The 18,600-nt window shown below is 38.4% G+C and overlaps 1 protein-coding gene across 10 annotated transcripts in view; it reads right to left on the bottom strand.

Moving 5' to 3' along the window:
- CCDC85A (coiled-coil domain containing 85A) overlaps positions 1–18,600 on the bottom strand; it is a 197,532-nt gene that overhangs the window by 42,773 nt on the left and 136,159 nt on the right. The window lies entirely within an intron of this gene.

Here is an 18,600-nt window from a genome sequence, read left to right as displayed (position 1 = left end):
CCCCCAATAAAAATTTCAAGCCTTAAGAAAAATATTAGTTCTTTTCATAAACCTACAGATATTGACAGAAAAAAACATGAAAGAGCTATTTAGAGTTAGAATGAATTTTGACTGATTTTGGCTGTGACAGAGACCCAAGTTTTTCACACATCTTTAGGTAAACCAGGAGCAGACCTGAAATTGATTATTGTTTTCATTCCTTCACGAGCTCAGGCATGCGCTGAAAGCTCAGAATCATTATCATGCTTAGTTTCTGTTCCATACTGAAACTCTAAAGTTTACGGCTTTATGTCAGGAAAAGGGGTCACAGGTTAAGAAAAGTGAATTTTTATTTCTGGGAACAATCTGATAGTAGCTCTTCTTCATTAAAGTGAAAATATTCAAGGTCTTCACATAGTAGCAATTCATTCATCACACAAGAATAAACATATTTCAGGTGCAGTGAAAGGTACACAGCAATAGACTTTCTTCAGAGCACACTTGTGTTACATTAGGTAGCTAGTCAAACGTGAGCAAGGCAGGAGAGGGCTCCCCACAAGCCCACCCACCAAGAATGTCAGGCAACCATCACGGGATGGTCAGGTGGTTGTTAACTGTCTCTCTAAAATAATAATTAGCTGCAGCCAATACCAGGGAAAGGCAGTCTCCCAACAGATAGAAAAAACCTGGCACTGGTGATCAGCGGTTTCCCAGTAAGATCTCTGGGGTTGGGCAAGTGGTCTCAAGCATGTGTACTAAGAGGAAAAATAGCAGTTAAACTGGTATATGACCTTCCTCTGGGAATGTGAGACGGCTAAGGGAAGAATGCCTCAAGTGAGCACGCATACATCTTCAGTAAACACACTGTACATGCTCCCCTCCCAAGTGCTAGCAGGCCACTGCACATGTGGACAGTCCACCTCAAGGGAAGAATCAGGGTAGAAGGGATATGAAACCCCAAAGCACACCAATGTAAAAAACCCAAGTCAAAAGGTCAAACAGTGCACTAGATCTCTCAAGTCACCTACCTGACCCTCTTCCAAGTGTACTTTACTTCCTTTCATTGCTGCTCTAAAGCTTTTTTTGTTTTGTTTTTTGAAATGGGGTTTCACTCTTGTTGCCCAAGCTGGAATGCAATGGCGTGATCTTGGCTCACGCAACCTCTGCCTCCCAAGTTCAAGCGATTCTCCTGCCTCAGCCTGCCTAGCAGCTGGGATTACAGGCATGTGCCACCACGCCCAGCTAATTTCATATTTTTAGTAGAGATGGGGTTTCTCCATGTTGGTCAGGCTGGTCTCGAACTCCCAACCTCAGGTGATCCACCCGCCTTGGCCTCCCAAAGTGCTGAGATTGCACGCATGAGCCACCATGTCCGGCCATTCTAAAGCTTTTTAATAAACTTTCACTACTGCTCTAAAACTTGCCTCGGCTTCTCCTTCTGCTTTATGCCCCTCAGTCAAATTACTTCTTCTGAGGAGGCAAGAACTGGGACTGCTGAAGACTTATACGGTTTCGCTGCTGGTAATACTTCCACAGTTAATATTGAAGCAGAAGAACCTCCTCAGTGTTCACGTTCTTCAGCCTCAGACACACAAAAAGGGCAAGAGGCAATACAGTAGTGCACCTAAGCATTTGGAGCCCCTAAGGATCCACAGGATGGATATTGATGCCCTGATCTGAAATTCTTCATGGAAACACAATTATTTTTATGTGGAAATAGTTTATATGAATCCAATTCCACTTTTGTGACCTCTAAAGCAATGAGCTAACATTTTATTTTCCTTTTATTTTTTAAATTTTCTAAAATACATAAGCATCAGTCCTTAATTCACAAATACAACAATTAAGCTCATCTCTGACTAACTTAGAGCAGCCTGCTTTCCAAAATAGTATCCAGAAAGCCCCCATCACTGACATTAACATGGTGACCCATAGACCTCACACCATTGGAGAGGATTAGCTTTGAGCATTTCTCATATAAGAAAATAGAAACATAGGTAAAGAAAATTGAAGACATTTGCTAAAGATATCCTCTCATTTTTAGCTTAATAAAATGTTAAAACTCTGCTTTCTGGACTCTTCCAAAGAGGAAAAAAAGTATGCAGCATAAATGAATACCAACGTTATTGATTTCATGAGTCTGCTTTACTCTTGCAAATGAATAAGTGATTCGCAGATCATCAAAATGTGAATGTAGATTGCCTGATTTACCCTGTTTTGCAAGCCCTGCTCTTTCCTCTGGAAAAACAACCACTTGATAAGGCCATCCAAATGAAAAGTTGATCAGCAATATTCTATTTAAACCGCACAAAAATAAACTTATATTCTTTTTTGTTCACAATTTACACCCTATCTTTATTGCCCCTATGCTGCACTATCTATAAGGTTGTGATACTTAAAACAGCTGAAAAGACTACAGAGATTGATTCAGGTGATATTTTTAAAATGCTATTGAATGGAATTTGTTTTAATTTAGTGACTGTCTTCAGTCTCTTTATCTATTTCTCTTTTCAAAATCTTTGTAGTTTATATATCTGATGTTTTCACCAAGTTTCTACTTACATTATGAAACTATTATGTCAGTTCAGGAAAAAAGGGGTAAATTTCTGAGTTTGGAAAATATTCTCTAACTCCCATTTTTAACGTTCCATTACAATAGATCATGTCCACATCTTTTTTCTAAAGCATTCACTGCAAATATGGGCTGGGACAAGAAGAGACAGAGCATATTTTTAAATAGATGAAATAATGAAAAAAAATAGCTTTACAGTGAAGGCAAAGGCAAAAATATTTTGAGTTCATTCATTCAACAAATATTTATTGTCACTGATTTGTGTCAGGCACTATTCTAGGGTTAGGATGAAGATAAAGCCAGTTATTGCAAATCTTAATAAGTTTCTCAGAACACACATTCCCTATTAGATTACAGATGTTCCAGAAGGTCCTGTCAATTGTTCCAGGCTCTTAGCCCCTGTTGCAATTATTACTTAACAATTAATGGATACTCAAACAAAAATACACTCTTCCTGGGGGTAAAACACAGGAAGAATATCTGATCTACATGTATAAATAAGAGTACTCAGGCTGTTTTGTTTTATTCAGAAAGAAATTGATTATGCCATCCCTTAATGGGAGTGGAGTAGAAAAATATTTTTCTGGAATATACTGTGAAATCAGTATTGGGTCACCAAGTCCCTATAGGAAAAGCCATTAAATCAAAAAATCCAATCTCCCAATGTGACATGAGAAAAAAAGAAGAAATATTTGTTTAGTTAAACCCTTGGGATTTCGAGGTTTGTTACTTACCATAGATCAGCTGAGGCCAACTAGTAGTGCATAACCAATCATTAAATTTTTAAATGTAAGCTATATTTTAAATAAAATAGAATTTAAAAAAGTATGAGAAACTCAACACTTTTTTTCAAAAGGTCACATCCAAATCCACATCTCAGTCATAGCTAATTATTAGGAAAAATTGATAGAATTTTCTCATGGTGTGAGGAAGAGAAGAAAAAAGCCTTTTGGGTACTGGAACACATTGACCACATCCGCTACAACCCCCTTCCCCATGCTGCTTTTTCCCTTTTTTGTCCTTTTTCAAGGGTGTCAACTATAAAATAAGCCGATCTCCTGGAACACTCAGGGAACATGATGGATAGCTGTACCTAAGGGAAGTGTTTGCCTAAAACTGGCATTCATTTTATCATAAAGTCATTCATAGAAAGCTGCATTTGAATGTACTATAATTTAAATTGACCATTACATTTTATACCACTGGCTGACAGCTTCACAAAACTGAGATTTCAGAATGCCATTTCTGGCTTTTAGAACTCTGAGAATGAGGCTCCAAAAGAGAACCAAAAATAGCCAAATTCTCAGGTACAAAGTACATAAATATATAATGCATTAAAAAAGGAGCCGGCTGGGTGGTTCACGCTTGTAATCCCAGCACTTCCGGAGGCTGAGGCAGGCGGATCATGAAGCCAAGAGATTGAGATCATCCTGGCCAACATAGTGAAACCCCGTCTCTACTAAAAATACAAAAATCAGCCAGGCATAGTGGCGGACGCCTGTAATCCCAGCTACTCCGGAGGCTGAGGCAGGAGAATCGCTTGAACCCGGGAGGCAGAGGTTGCAGTGAGCCGAGATCGTGCCACTGCACTCCAGCTTGCGTGACAGTGCCACACTCTGTCTCAAAAAAAAAAAAAAAAAAAAAAAAAGGAGCCTATATTCAAGAAACTTATAAGCAGTTGGGGGGAAATAAGGGAAAAAACAGTAAGGTAATTTGAAATTTAGTGCTAAATCCTGTAAAAGGGGAGCAAAGAAAAGTCAGCATTAGCAGTAGTTCTTATGAAGGAGAAATTCAAGCTTAAAATGCATCAATAGAATTTTGATAGGCCAGAGAGATATGAGTGGAGCCACAGATGAACCTGGGCCAGAAGCCAAAAATGATCCTATTGTAAACACAGAAAGAAAGGAATCACGTGACAGAAAAGAAAGGGACATGCGGGTGCAGGAGGAGAAGCCAGGTTATTTCCCACAGTCACCTATCTGGAAAAGCTAACATCAAATCACGATAATCCAGTGGCAATTTGCTTTAAACCTCCCAAAAGTTATTTTATTTCTCTTTCCACCCTGGGAAACCTATGGGCATCTAGACATTAGAAAAGTAAAGTGAAGCAAACAATATTGATGTGAAAATCCAATGAAATCCTCAAGATGTTCTTCGGGTGAATCTCAGGCCCATTTTCAAAGCAGAAATGATTCTTTGAACCTACGTGTAAAAGTTTACAGCATCTCTTGCAAGAAAAACAAATTAAGAAACATGCAAAAGAATTCCACTAAATTCCGCATCTTCTAAATTCAACTTTTAGCGGTAGAATGTACCTTAGACGTTTTCTAATTCAACTTGTGCCACAATCCTCTGACTTGTTTTGCAAATGAGAGAACTAAAGCTCAGAGTGTGATGAACTTGGTTGCTAACAATGGGGACTAGTCAAATATATTCAAACAATTGTGTTTCATTACTCGAGCACCACATTAATTCTCATATTGGATCTACTAATCATGAAGTAACATACATACATAAATACTAAGTTCTTTTTTTTCTCTCTGACTTTAGATATTCTTGACAGATTTACCTTTATGGTAACTTGATATTTCCTTGGACAATATTCTTGACTTGATTTCACTTCAGCTAACCTGAAATGCATTCAATTGTATAAAGGAGCTCTGTTCATTTTTTCTGTTAGTTTGAAAACACTCTGATAAAAATGCTAAACCCTCTTAACTTCCCTTTTGTTTCTAAAGCAGTGTTTCCCCACAGAACATCTATCCTTGAAATCACCCACAAATCACACTGATGATTGTATACAAAAGGTTTATTATTGGTATCTGCAGCTGTCTAAGGTTTGTCACACTTCTGAATGGTTTTGATTAGATGAAGTGCTGTCATATCTCCAAAATTTCAGGGCAGAAAATAAAATCTGGTAATGGTCCATTCTAACACAAACTACAGCATTTGTAAGAGTGTATAGAAGGCTGGGCACAGTGGCTTGCACCTGTAGTCCCAGCACTTTGGGAGGCCAAGGCAGGCAAATCACCTGAGGTCAGGAGTTCCAGATCAGCCTGGACAATATGGTGAAACCCCGTATCTACTAAACATACAAAAATTAGCCAGGCGTGGTAGTGCATGCCTGTACTGCCAGCTACTCGAGAGGCTGAGGCAGGAGAATTGCCTGAACCTGGGAGGTGGAGGTTGCAGTGAGCCGAGACAGTGCCATTGCACTTCAGCCTGGGGGGACGAGAGTGAAACTCTATCTGAGATAAATAAATAAATAAATAAATAAATAAATAAATAAATAAATAGTGTATACGAGGAAAATTATCTGGAAGACTATAGTGGCCATGAGTTTACAGATGTTAGCTTTTATGTGGCTCTCAAAGAATTAGTCTCTGTGTTGGCTTGATTGTTTATCCCTTTCAAAAATCATGTTGAAATTTAATTGTCATTGTAACAGTATTAAGAGGTGGGACCTTTAAGAGGTGACTAGGCCACGAGGGCACCACCCGCACGGGCGGGATTGGTGCTCTTATAAAAAGATGAGTTTGGGCCAGGTGTGGTGGCTTACGCCTGTAATCCCAGCACTTTGGGAGGCTGAGGCAGGTGGATCACGAGGTCAGCAGTTCGAGGCCAGCCTGGCCAACATGGTGAAATCCCATCTCTACTAAAAATACAAAAATTAGCCTGGCATGGTGGCAGGCACCTGAAATCCCAGCTACTCGGGAAGCTGAGGCTGGAGAACTGATTGATCCTGGAAGACAGGGTTGCAGTGGGCCCAGATTGTGCCACTGCACTCTCCAGCCTGAGCGACAGGGCAAGACTCCTTCTCAAAAAAAAAAAAAAAAAAAAAGAGTTTGGCCCCCTCTTGCTGTCTTACCTTCAGCCATGACATGATGTAGCAAGAAGGCCCTTACTGAATGCCAACCCCTTGATCTTCGATTCCCCAGCCTCTAGAACTGTGAGCTAATAAATTTCTGTTCACTATAAATCACCCAGTCTGTGGTATTCTGTTATAGTAGCAAAAAGTGGACTAAGATAGTCTCTCTCAGCAAAAGAGGCCAATAGCCACATGCTTTCCAATTCAAACTTTTCAATAAACCCCAAGCTCTAAAGATATGACTTGCACTCATTCCATATGAATCCCACTATATACAGGGCTTTTCATATCCCTAAGGAAATTACTTCAGAACTGTGTATTTTAAAAATTATTACTGTTCTGAAACAAGTGTTTTTCTTCTTCAGGAAAGCAAAGGTCAGCCTCCTACTTAGAACCCTTATTAACTCCACAAGTATAAGTGATTATATTTCTCACTGAAATTTGATGCTTTTCTTATTTAAAAAAAAAAAAATTGTTAGAACCAGCACTTTCAGATTTGCCTGGATATTTAATTCATACTGCTTTATTAACAGAAATAGAATTTTTAATGGGGCTTTAATTGCCCTAAATAATCTAAAATTGATATCAGATCTTGCTCTAGTCCACTATTTATGAAGCATATTCTACTCTTCTCAGACCTTTTTCTCTCTGCCCACCCAAAAGAGATGACAGTTAGTTCCTCTCCCTCTCCTCCCATGCAGAAACCCTTTCAGTTTGTCTTTGGCCCAGAGCTCTCTTAGCTCTGTGTCTCTGCCCACACATTCCCCTAGCCAGCAGTACTTTCCTTATTCTTCTCTGCCTAGTCAAATACTCCCTATTCCTCCTTTCATGGAATGAAAAATAGCTTTGCAATAATTAGAAATGCCAAAGATTGGAATATACTGCTTTGCACCATAATGTGTTCATGTTGTTGGAGGTATTCAGAGAAAGCTCAATGAGATTTTGCAAAGCTCTCTACCTGTGTATATTGTTAGGCTGATCCCTTTAATTCTGAAAGCCAGTAATTCTACAATATCAAATTCTCCCACTCTGCAAGTCTCTTTCAATTTTCCTTTTCCTCAACTCATCTGTCAGTGAATCACATATTGAATGTCTTGTGATTTCTCTACCTATTTCTTACAGTATTGTTTTCAAGTTTTGCCCAAAAATGCTACATGACAATATTTCACTAACCCTCAAACACTGACTAGTTGTGTTCCCTGCAGGAGTTTAATGAATATTTGGTAATTTACTTTAATATTAAAACACTTCCTCACCCAATAGTAATTATCTGCTATGTGCCAGATATTGTTCTAGGTCCTGGGGATACAGTAGCAATCAGGAATGATAAGATCTGGGTGTTTATGCAGCCCACATTCCAGTGGGGAAGACAGGCAGTAAAAACCAAATAAGATATTCTATGAAGGTGATTTGTACAACAAAGCCAACAAAACAAACACAGAGTACTAGGATAGAGAGATCTGGGGAAGACAGCTACTTCAGGAAGCAGGGTCAGGGAAGAGCTCTCAGAGAACTAAGATCTGCATGTGAAAAAGCCAACTATGCAAAGATCTTGGAGAAGAGGGTTTTAGGCAGAAGGAAAGGTGGTGCTCAGAAGCACTGGCTGGGAAGACCCATATTCTGGAATCTAGTCATGGAGAGGGAAGTGACAGCAGCTGGAGACAGGAATCTGTTTGTCTTGTCACCTTCCTCCACTGCTTAAATTTTTAAAGCCTTGTGCTCTTTTTGGCTGTTTATACTTAGACCTAGTTTTAGACTCTTCAAGTTATTATGCTTTCCTTTTAACAAAAATGTAGCATTATGCGTGGCTCCTCTCTCTCACACCCCACTTTCCCTCCATTGGGAAATTTTTTTTGACCCTACCTCCAAAATATCTTAAGAATCCAACCTCACAATAGTTTCTTACAAAGGACCTGCTTCTATTCTTGCCTCCTCCTCCCCCAGGGCTATTTTCACTCACAGTCTATTCCAAACCCATGGCAGCCAGGGTTTTCTTTCTAAAATGCTAAGTCTGATCGCATCATTCTATATTCCAACCCCTGCAGTAGCCTCACTATTTTGCTCCAAATTAAAGCCAAAGTTCTTAAAAAGTCCATCAGGGTCCTATGTGATCTGACTACCTGTTTTCTCTCTGACTTCATGCCCTCATTCACTCTGCAGCAGCCACAGGGCCTCCTTTCTGTTCCTGAACACCATAGGTGTCTTCTTGCCTCAGGAATTTTGCCTTAGTTGTACCCTCTTCCTGGAATGCTCTGCCCCCAGTCCGCTGTTTGGCTAACTTCCTCACCTCTTGTAAGTCTTCATCCAAATCACAACTTCTTACTGAGACTCGCCCAGTCCTCTCATTTGATCCTGCCACCTGCCACACCTCCAACCCACGCTCCTGATCTGCTTTATCCTGCTGTGTCACCGTACTAACTTTATTTTCATCAAAATACTACACCACCTTCTACCATATACATTAGCTTGTTCATATGTTATGTGTATTATATAAGGTCTGCTTCTCCCTACCAAAATGTAAACTCCACAAGACAGGGATCTTTGTCTATCACGTTAAGTGACATAGTTGAGTACCTAGAATAGTGTCTGGCACAATAAAATTCTATTGAAGGTATCAACCAGTGATGTAGAAGGTCCCCTAAAGGAAATTATTTCATAGTATAGACCTATACTTTTCCATTATTTCAGGCAAAACAGGATCTGTATTTAAATGGGGCCTCATACCAATTCTGTAATGCCATTTGAAAATCACTCGATGGAACATTAAACTTCGGATGGAAACTTTGACAGGTTCTCAAATGATGTCAGATCCAACCATTTGTGGGTAATTTCAATAAAAATCTTAAGTGTTCACCAGGCTCAAAAAGGCAAAGGAGGGAGAGAGGGGGAAAACGGGGGCAGTGAAAGAGGGGGAGAGAGAGACAGAGAGACAGAGACAGACAGTGAGAGACAGAAAAAGGGAGACAGAGCACCTGTCGGGGAGTGCTATGTATGGCCTGAGTGTTGTGTCCTTCCAAAATACATATGTTGAAACCTAACCCCCCAGGTGAGGGTATCAAGAGATGGAGCCCTTAAGAGATGACTAAGTCATGAGAGAATGGGATTAACACCTTTATAAAAGAGGCTTGAAGGAGCCCTTTCCCCTTCATGGCAGGCGCTATCTATGATTAATGGGCTTCCACCAGACACCAGATCTGTGGGTGCCTTTGTCTTGGATTTTCCAACCTTCAAAACTGTGAGCAATAAATTTCTGTTGTTTATAAATTACCCAACCTAAGGTATTCTGTTATATTAGCTTGAAAGGACTATGAAGGGGTGACAAGAAGAGAGGGAGACACAGAATTAGGTATGGAGGGGTCTACACAATATAGACTATTTCTGCCACTAAAGTCTTGGAATACAATCTAAATGCCCCTCAGCTAGAAATCTGCTTAATAAGATTCTCTTTTGCTTTCAAATGCCCACTGGAAGGAAGTTAAACTTCACCTGAACATTCCACGCCATCCCACCTCCCATCCCACCCCGCTGGAGGTGTACTGAGGGAGCAGGAGCAGGCACAGCTGTGAGCAATGCACGGGGCAGGTGTCAGACACTGACTGAGGGGCTCTACCTTGCCAGAGAGCAGCCTGAGGTCAGAGGGGTGGAGGGGTGGGCAGGGGACAGCAGTCCATATCAAAAGGGCATCTTTTTGTGAAGAGAAAAATCTAAAATTTTCAAAGGAAGGGAAAAGCAAAGCTATGTGCTGTCCTGTATAATTATAACGAAGGCTGAAAATACTGAATCATTTTCCAAGAAGGGTTTGATGAAAAAATCATGAGTGCTGTTCTTTTACTGCCATGCAAGTGCTGTGTTTTCTGAAACAGCAGTGATTTTGGTTTCATTTAGTATCTTCTATAAAAGAGTAAACAAATGAACATCTAAAACTGACAGTTTGTACATAAATCAATTTAGAAACCAGAAAAAAATTATTAGGGTCTATTGTACCAGAAGATAATCACCACACATGTGTTCAACCCCCCAATCTTCCCAAAGCAAAGAGTTTTTTGGGTTTTTTTTTTTTTTTTTTTGTATGAATTTAAAAGGTACAAGTGCAGTTTTGTTACATGGATATATTGCAGAGTGCTGAAGTCTGAGCTTTTAGTGTAAACATCACCAAATAATGTACATTGTACCCATTAAGTAATTTGTTTTTAATTTTATTTTATTTTAAGTTCTGGGATACATGTGCAGAACGTGGAGGTTATGTAAGTATACAGGTGCCATGGTGGTTTGCTGCACCTATTAACCTGTTGTATAGGTTTTAAGCCCCGCATGCATTAGGTATTCCCATTAAGTAACTTATCACTCATCCCCTCTCCCACCCTCCTATCCTCCTCAGTATCCAGTGTCTATTTTTATTCCACACTCTGTCCATATGTACACATTACTTAGCTCCCACTTCTAAGTGGGAACATGTAGTATTTCCCTTTCTGTTTCTGAGTTATTTCATCAAGATGATGGCCTCTAGTTCCATCCATGTTGCTGCAAAAGACATGATTTCATTCTTTTTTTTAAGGCTGAACAGCATTCTATTGTGTCTATACATATACCACATTTCCTTTATTCAATCATCCACTGATAGACACTTAGGTTGATTCCATATCTATGCTATTGTGAAATGTGCTCCTATAAATATACAAGGGCAGGTACCTTTTTGATATGATGATCTCTTTTCCTTTGGGTAGATACCAAGTAGAGGGAGTACCAGATCAAATGATAATTCTATTTTTAGTTCTCTGGGAAATTTCTATACAACTTTCCATAAAAGCTGTACTAATTTACATTCCCACGAACAGTACACAAGCGTTCCTAAAGGAAAGAGTTTTTTAAAATGGGGCAAATGGCATTTTGTCACATATGTGCTCTTATTCTCCTGTTTACTTGGTCCTTGGGAATTGGTACCTGGTGGTTTCAGCTTCCATTTCTCTCTATATATGGGGCTCTATGTGGTCAAACTTTGCCTTATAGTTCGTTTCCAAACTGCCCTATGACTAGCACAATGCTACGTGCTAGAACAAGTTGAATAATGGAAGAAAGGAAAGAGGGAGGGAGGGAGGAAGGCCCTCATCATTCTGTTCCCAGATACTACTGAAAGTTTTGTGTTCCCAGGACAGTTTCAAGTAGTGACTCAAGATGCAATTAAATTTCCACCTATAAAACACACAATAACAAGCAATCTAAACAGAAGCCTGGCTCAGAGGAACTTTTGTATGCCCTAAAATTGCTTTCACTTTTACTCTTCCCTTTGAAAGCATCAACCCCACAAAGGAGGTGCCAGGTAAGTGGCAATACATTGGGCTACAGAACTGGGGACTACATGGAAAATATTTCAATCTCTCAGGAGCTATTTAGCATGAACACCGTCATAACAGCTATTCAGGGTCAAAACGTGTCTTACTTTCCACTGTAATGTTGCTGCTGTTATTGTCATTTCCCAGAGAAAATAACTGCCTTTCCTAATGCCAGAGGATAAAAGCGGATGCCATTTTAATAAATGTAACAATTTTCTTTAATGTATGTGACCCTCGTGTAAGTGCATCCAGTCAGTATTGTCAATGAATGCACAAAAAAGGAAATTGGTAAAAAACAGGAAATCTGTAGAAAACAAATTTTCCAAGGATAGTAAACCTATAAAAATGTTATTTTCTCTTAGGATAATTAGTGTGCCTTTTATGCATATTTAGATGCTTTTAAAAGCCTATGTATGGTTGGCTTTTTAGTTACACTTTTCAGAAAAACAAAAATAATTTTTGTCAAATTATACAGCAAAGCATCATTAATTTGAACTTGATCAATTGGAAATTCATAAACAAATTCATTGAATTTAGCCAGCATATACTCTGTACTGGCTATGAAACAACAGATGGCAAAACAAACTCATATACAACGTAACAACTGAGGAATGTTCCTTTATATAAGAAAAGCGAAGTTTTCACATTTTACTTAGCATTATCTATCTATACACAAAGTGATTATTTCAAATAAATCCAGTTAGTTTAGATAAACGAAATTAGAAATCACATATTTTAAACTTTTTTGTATGTTGGCATTTTTCATATATTTATCAACAAATACTTCGTAATTACTCTGTTAACATATTTATTAAGTACTAACTACGTGCTAGGGATACTCCATTGAAAAATAAGCAAACAGGACTCCTCTCCTCCAGGAACATTCTAGTAGGGAAACCAGATACATAAATAAGCACACCACTGCCCTGTATGCCCCACCACCACTTTAGCTTAGATCTACATCATCAGAGAGGATCTGGGGTATCCAAGTTGAGACCTAAATATAGACATTTGAGCTTTCCAAGCAGCAAGAATAGAACTTGAGAAGTCCCCAAGATGGCAATGAGCCTGAGAGATTCAGAGAAGGGACAGAAGACTGAAGTGGTCAAAGTGAAGTGAAGGAAATGAGGGGTGAAGGGAGAAGACAGGGAGGATGCAGTTGTCTCCTCGAACGGAGACAAGTCCCAGGGCATCAGTAAACTAACATAAGGAGCTTGGATTGTATACTGTTTGCAGGAACACACTGAGGAAGAGGGGGTGTGGTGTACTGTGGGCACATAATCTGATTTGTATTTTAAAATGATCATTCTGGCTGTCCTATGGCACCCAAAGAGAAAAGAAACAGGAGTGGAGAGTGGGTGACCACTGAGGGAGCTGCTGTGGGACTGGACCGAGAGATGACTGTGGGTTGTGCATGAGCCAGGGCAGTGTCGCAGAAAGCAGCCAGATTCAATATGTCTCCAGGAGGTAGAGCCAACAAAACATACGCAGAGGGTAGATGTGACGTATTAAGGGAAAATAAGGATTCAAAGATCATTGCTATATTTTTGGCATGAATAACAATCATGCAATGACTTGGAGAAGAAGCACAATTGGGGTTTGAAACCCAAAGTTCTATTTTGTTCATGTTAGGCTTAACATCTCCACCAGACAAGGAAGGGAAGATGCAGAGTACACAGTTACCTAGGTGTGTCTGGAGTTCAGAGAAGAGACCTGCAGTCTTGGTTTAAATGTGAAGTCCACAGCAAAGAGCTGTTGAAAGAAAGTACGGGGATGAACAAGGGTCTGACGACAGAAGTCAGGTGCAAGAGGCAGAGCTACAAAGCAGAAACCCTTCCCCAATTAACTTTATCCCCTTCTCCCCAGCCTCGAACCTTAGAAAGCTGAGCAAGTATCCAGCCTCCTTCAATAGACACAGACACAAATCTCCTGTGTCTTCCACTTGGGTGCATTTCAGTGAGTTCTCTCTATCCTTCAATCTTACCTCTGTTCTGTTCCTAAATCCAACCCTCTCCTTGTCTTGCTTATCTCCTGCTGCTTCCTTTCAGCATGCTTTTCTCATTCTTCTTCATCTGGGACCCCTTGCTCTTCAAGGGAAATTTGGAAAGAGTGAATTATGCACAGTGACAGAGTATGGGTTCTATTAGACTTCCTGGATTCAGATGACAGCTCTAATTCTTCCAGTTTGTAACTTTTAGCCAATGTTTTAACCTCAGTTTCCTCATCGGATAAAGGGGATAATTACAGTATCTTCCTTATTAGATTGTTGCAAAAATTAAGTGAATTAATAATGAAAAGTTCTTAAAGCGAGGACTAGCACAGATATTTAGCATTTGGTAAATATTAGTCTAAGCAGTCAAAGTGAGAGCTGAGCAATGCTTAAAACTCTTTTTTTTGGGGGGGGTGACTTACTCTACTCATCCCCAGTAATTACGGAATATTTCTCAGTACTTGGTCCTTGCCTTCCCTGATTTATATCAAGGAGAGACAAAACTCTTTCCAAGCATACAGACATTTTATTCCATGTATTCCTATAGATCTCTATGTTAAGGAACTGGGGCATACTAACTGGGTGAACTATACCATGCTGAATGTTATGTCCACTAAAATTAGAATAATTATACTACTAAGACACTGTATGCTGGGATATCATTTGTCACAGCTTAAAAATTTTTTAAATGTAACAACCATACTGATTTAGCATAAAAGGCAAATATGACAAATCTTTAGGAGTAATTCTAAATAACTGAACATATACACAAGGAAAGAAGAAGTTATTTTATTAGGGCATTTGAAGGGACCAAAGGCCAAATGCATACCCACCACAGGAAGGGATTTTACCAGTTCAAACAGCTCTGGGTTGGAAGTGTTCCCTTTTAATTCAAACTCTGTGAATGTCCAGGCATATAAGCATCATTGGGTTTTAATTTTCAATAATCATTCATGAATACTGAGGTAGATGATCTTTCAGGCTCTTTAACACCCACAATTCCTGGGTTACAACTGCCATGCATTTTACAATAAGCCTTATTACTGGTTTAACTGCTAAAGGCAGCTAAGATAGTCTTTCTAAAGGCGTATGTATATTATGTTACAATTCTTTCATTTCTTCATTACACAAACATTTATGGAATAGCTGCCATGTATAATATAAGGCTTTGGGAAAGCAGAAAATATTTAAGACAATGTTACAATGTTCTGAGAAAAAGAATAAAGCACACCCATGTGACAGATGCATACCAGTTCCGACTATGGTAGTTAAATATCCTTAGCTGAGGCTTGTTTACATTTCAAAACACTCTTCTTAAAAGTACTTCCATACAGATTTCTCTCCTAAACTCTGTATGCTTAAAAACTCTTTGCACTGAAAAAATTACCTGATTAAGGAAAAAAAAAAAAAAAAAAAAAAAAAAACCTTCACCTTAATCCTATTGTAAAGGAATATTACTTGATGCCAGTAACAACAAATTATTGAATGCTTGCAAAAACAGTCAAAAAGTTATGGAAGAACGACATACTCTAAGCTTTTTATTTGATAAAACTATTCTAACTAAACAATGTATCAATTTTTTTTTTAACTTTTGGTAGTAAAATTGAAATAAGAAACAAATCTCAAGAGTCCTCTTAAATCCAGCCAACACAGGGCAACCTAAATGTGTTTACCCAGTTCTTTATGCCTTTTAATTTTAGAAACACTTCACAATAGTGTGGTAGGGAGGAAAAGTTCTGGTCAGGAAAATTCCTGCTGACCTTGAAGTTCATTTGGGCCCTTCAAGTTTCACAAGGATTCCATCATTTTGTCTTCACTAAATAGTTACTAGGCAACAACAGACTAGTCAATTTGGTTAAGCAAGCAAATCAGATGACACAAAATAATGCTAATGACATTTATTTGATTTATTATGTATCAAGCACTTTGCCTAAAAACACACGCATTTTTTACATATATTTAATCTTCACTGCAAAACTAAGAGGCAAATAATATTATCCCTATCTTACAGATAAAAGACTGACAGCTTAAAGATGTTAATTCCTCAAAGTCACAAAGATAGTAGGCTGCAATTCTGGAACTTAACCTGAGGTGTGCCCAGCAAAGCCCACTTCTGCAGCATTATAAATAGTCCTCACTGCTGGAGAACATAGACGCTGCAGAGAGACAAAGTAAAGGCCAAATTAAGCAAGTTTCAAAGAATTTGAGCGGCACCAAGTCTGCTTGATTTAAACCCTCTTCCTTATCATTATACTTGAATGCAACACTATCCCTCAGTTAATGCATTTGTTGAAGGAATGAAAACCATATTTTGCCTAAGACACAATAACTGCATCAGGTCCTTAATCAATTCAGTGGTGCCTTCAAATAAACAAGAGTCAGCTGAAGTGAAGACGGCAAGTTTTAGTCAACAACCAAGCCAACCAAAGCAAAGTGCTTGAATCTGCTAAGTCATTAGTGGGCTTAATAAATACAGATGCCACTCACAATGCAGTCTGCAAAAAATTTCACAAAGTTCTTACAACCCAACTCTCAGAGGTAGATAGAAGAAAATGACAGACACAGGCAAAGCACAGTTTCTTCTGGCTTGTAAATGTCTAATTTTAGTTTTCAAATGAACTATTTTCCTGAATCTCTCCTGGATTTTCTCTCTTCTGGACAACTTGAGGAACCCAAGGAAATATTCACTCTGTTCAATTTAAATCCATGGCTATCAATACTGTTAACATTATTTTTGGTAGATAACAAAAGATAATTTGATATATATCACCTAACAGAAGTGATCACAGACATTAGAACAGAAGTTGCTTATTCCCCATAAATCAAATATCTCAATATGCTATTTTTAAAGTAATCCATTCTTGTCCACAAAATCTTACGGACTCTGAGAATATATATCAATATTTATGCTACCTGAGAAATTGGGGTAAATATAATAAACTTCTACACCTAAAGTAACTATTATCTACAAATGATGGTTTCTTAGGCTAACTACATCTCCATACAGCCTATAATTATACATATAATGACCAAAAGGATATTTTAAATTCATGCTGGCCATACAATTAATCTGTTAAATTTGGTTCTGCTTACACTAATTTTCAGATTGATTTTATATATCACAGAAATATTGTGTGCTGTATTATAAAATCACATTCTTAAATCAATAATTTTTATTCACCCTCACAAAATACAAGAGTGCTTCTTTAACTTTCAAAGCAGATAAAATAGAAAATCTTTAAGTTTTCATGTTAGTTATCCCTTTTCAGTGCATGGTCATTTCAACTGTTTATGGGAAACTTTAAATTATGAATGAAAAAGAGAAATATAAATAAAAAGTGAAGAAATGAATAGAACAATTAAATCCATGTACCATAGGGAGGGAACTGTGATTTATTCATGTTTGTAAGCCCAAGTCTGACACTAATATTTTACCCCAAAGAGTCACTAAACTAAGGTGCATGCCTCTTGGACATAAAAATACTACCTTTGAGTATTTAAAGAGTTAAAAATATCTCTGTAAAATTCAAGACTAGGAGAGCTAAAAGAAAATACAAGCAGTTGACTTCATGGAATAAATACAATTGTGAATGACATAGAAGTGCAAATAACAACAAAAACATTCCCCTTTAGAACACATTAAAATTATGTTTAAAAAGTCTACCCGGTCCCACATGGTTTGAGTGAGACATTCTAATTAAAAATAATAATAATTAAATGATGTTTTAATACACTTGGGAAACTTCCAATTCTTATCTAGTAAGATATCTCAGGGCATGCTAGGTGGAGGGAGGCTGGCCAGAGGAGTGTCTCCTGCTTGTATTTCTTTAATTAATAGCTAACATTATTCCATCCTGGCTACTCAGGAGTACATAGCTATAGGGAGCATCACCACTGTATAAAAAGAATTATGAATCTATTTCCCCCTTGAGAGAGGACAAAGTCATGCAAGATTTTAAACAATGCAAGAAATGGAGGGTCTGCTAACAGAACTGTCTATAAATACACCCTTCTCCCCTCTGTTGGCAGCTCAGCTTTCTGTCATTAGCACCAATGACCCAACTGGGGCCTCCGTTTGAGGCTCCTGGCTTAGCAGATTTACTGAGAAAGGCTTCTTAAATCATCATGTTATATACAGGAATAGGACAAGATGAATTGTTTTTAATTTGCAGTTTGTCCTTAAGAAGTACCCAAGAACATTAAGATGGAATAAAGCAATAGACCCATGGCCCCTGTAAATTCAAATCCATGAAAAACGATGGACACCTCCTACATTTATAAACGTATATATCTTTCCATAAATGACCGTTTTAATGAACTGATCTATAGAGAGATCAATCTTCTTAGTCTAAATAACAATTCATTTGAAATGTATTCTATTTGCTCTCTATGCGGGGGTGACTGAGAAGTCAATTTATCATCAAGAGACGCCAACTTCTCATATCCTATCATTGCTATCAAGCTAAGAATTTAGTTCCTAATACATATGGAGAAAAATGAATCGCTTGGAAGGGGTACACATAATAAGTCTGAAGCTACAGCTCCTCAATCCTATTCTAGTAAGAGTCAATCAGTCCTTTGCATAGAGGTTTAGAAAAATACTCGCTTTGTGACAACCAACATGATTGTGTATTTGTTAAATTTGTAGGGAGGATTCAGAAGCTCAGCCAAATAATCCACATAAGCTTAGAGAAGGTTCTTCCCCAGGAAGCAGCATCAAAAAGGGAAGCATTTGGAACTTTCTCAGACCCACAGGGTCAGAAACTTTCTGTCATTATCTTCTGTTCACTCCAACCTAAATAGCAAGCAGATGATATAGTAGCACCAAAGTTATCTATCTTGAACACAAAATCTCCCTGGA

This window comes from Papio anubis, chromosome 14 (assembly GCF_008728515.1).
Source record: "Papio anubis isolate 15944 chromosome 14, Panubis1.0, whole genome shotgun sequence".
NCBI lineage: Eukaryota > Metazoa > Chordata > Mammalia > Primates > Cercopithecidae > Papio > Papio anubis.
Note: the sequence above shows the minus strand (reverse complement) of the source record. Positions and strands in the feature narration are given on the sequence as shown.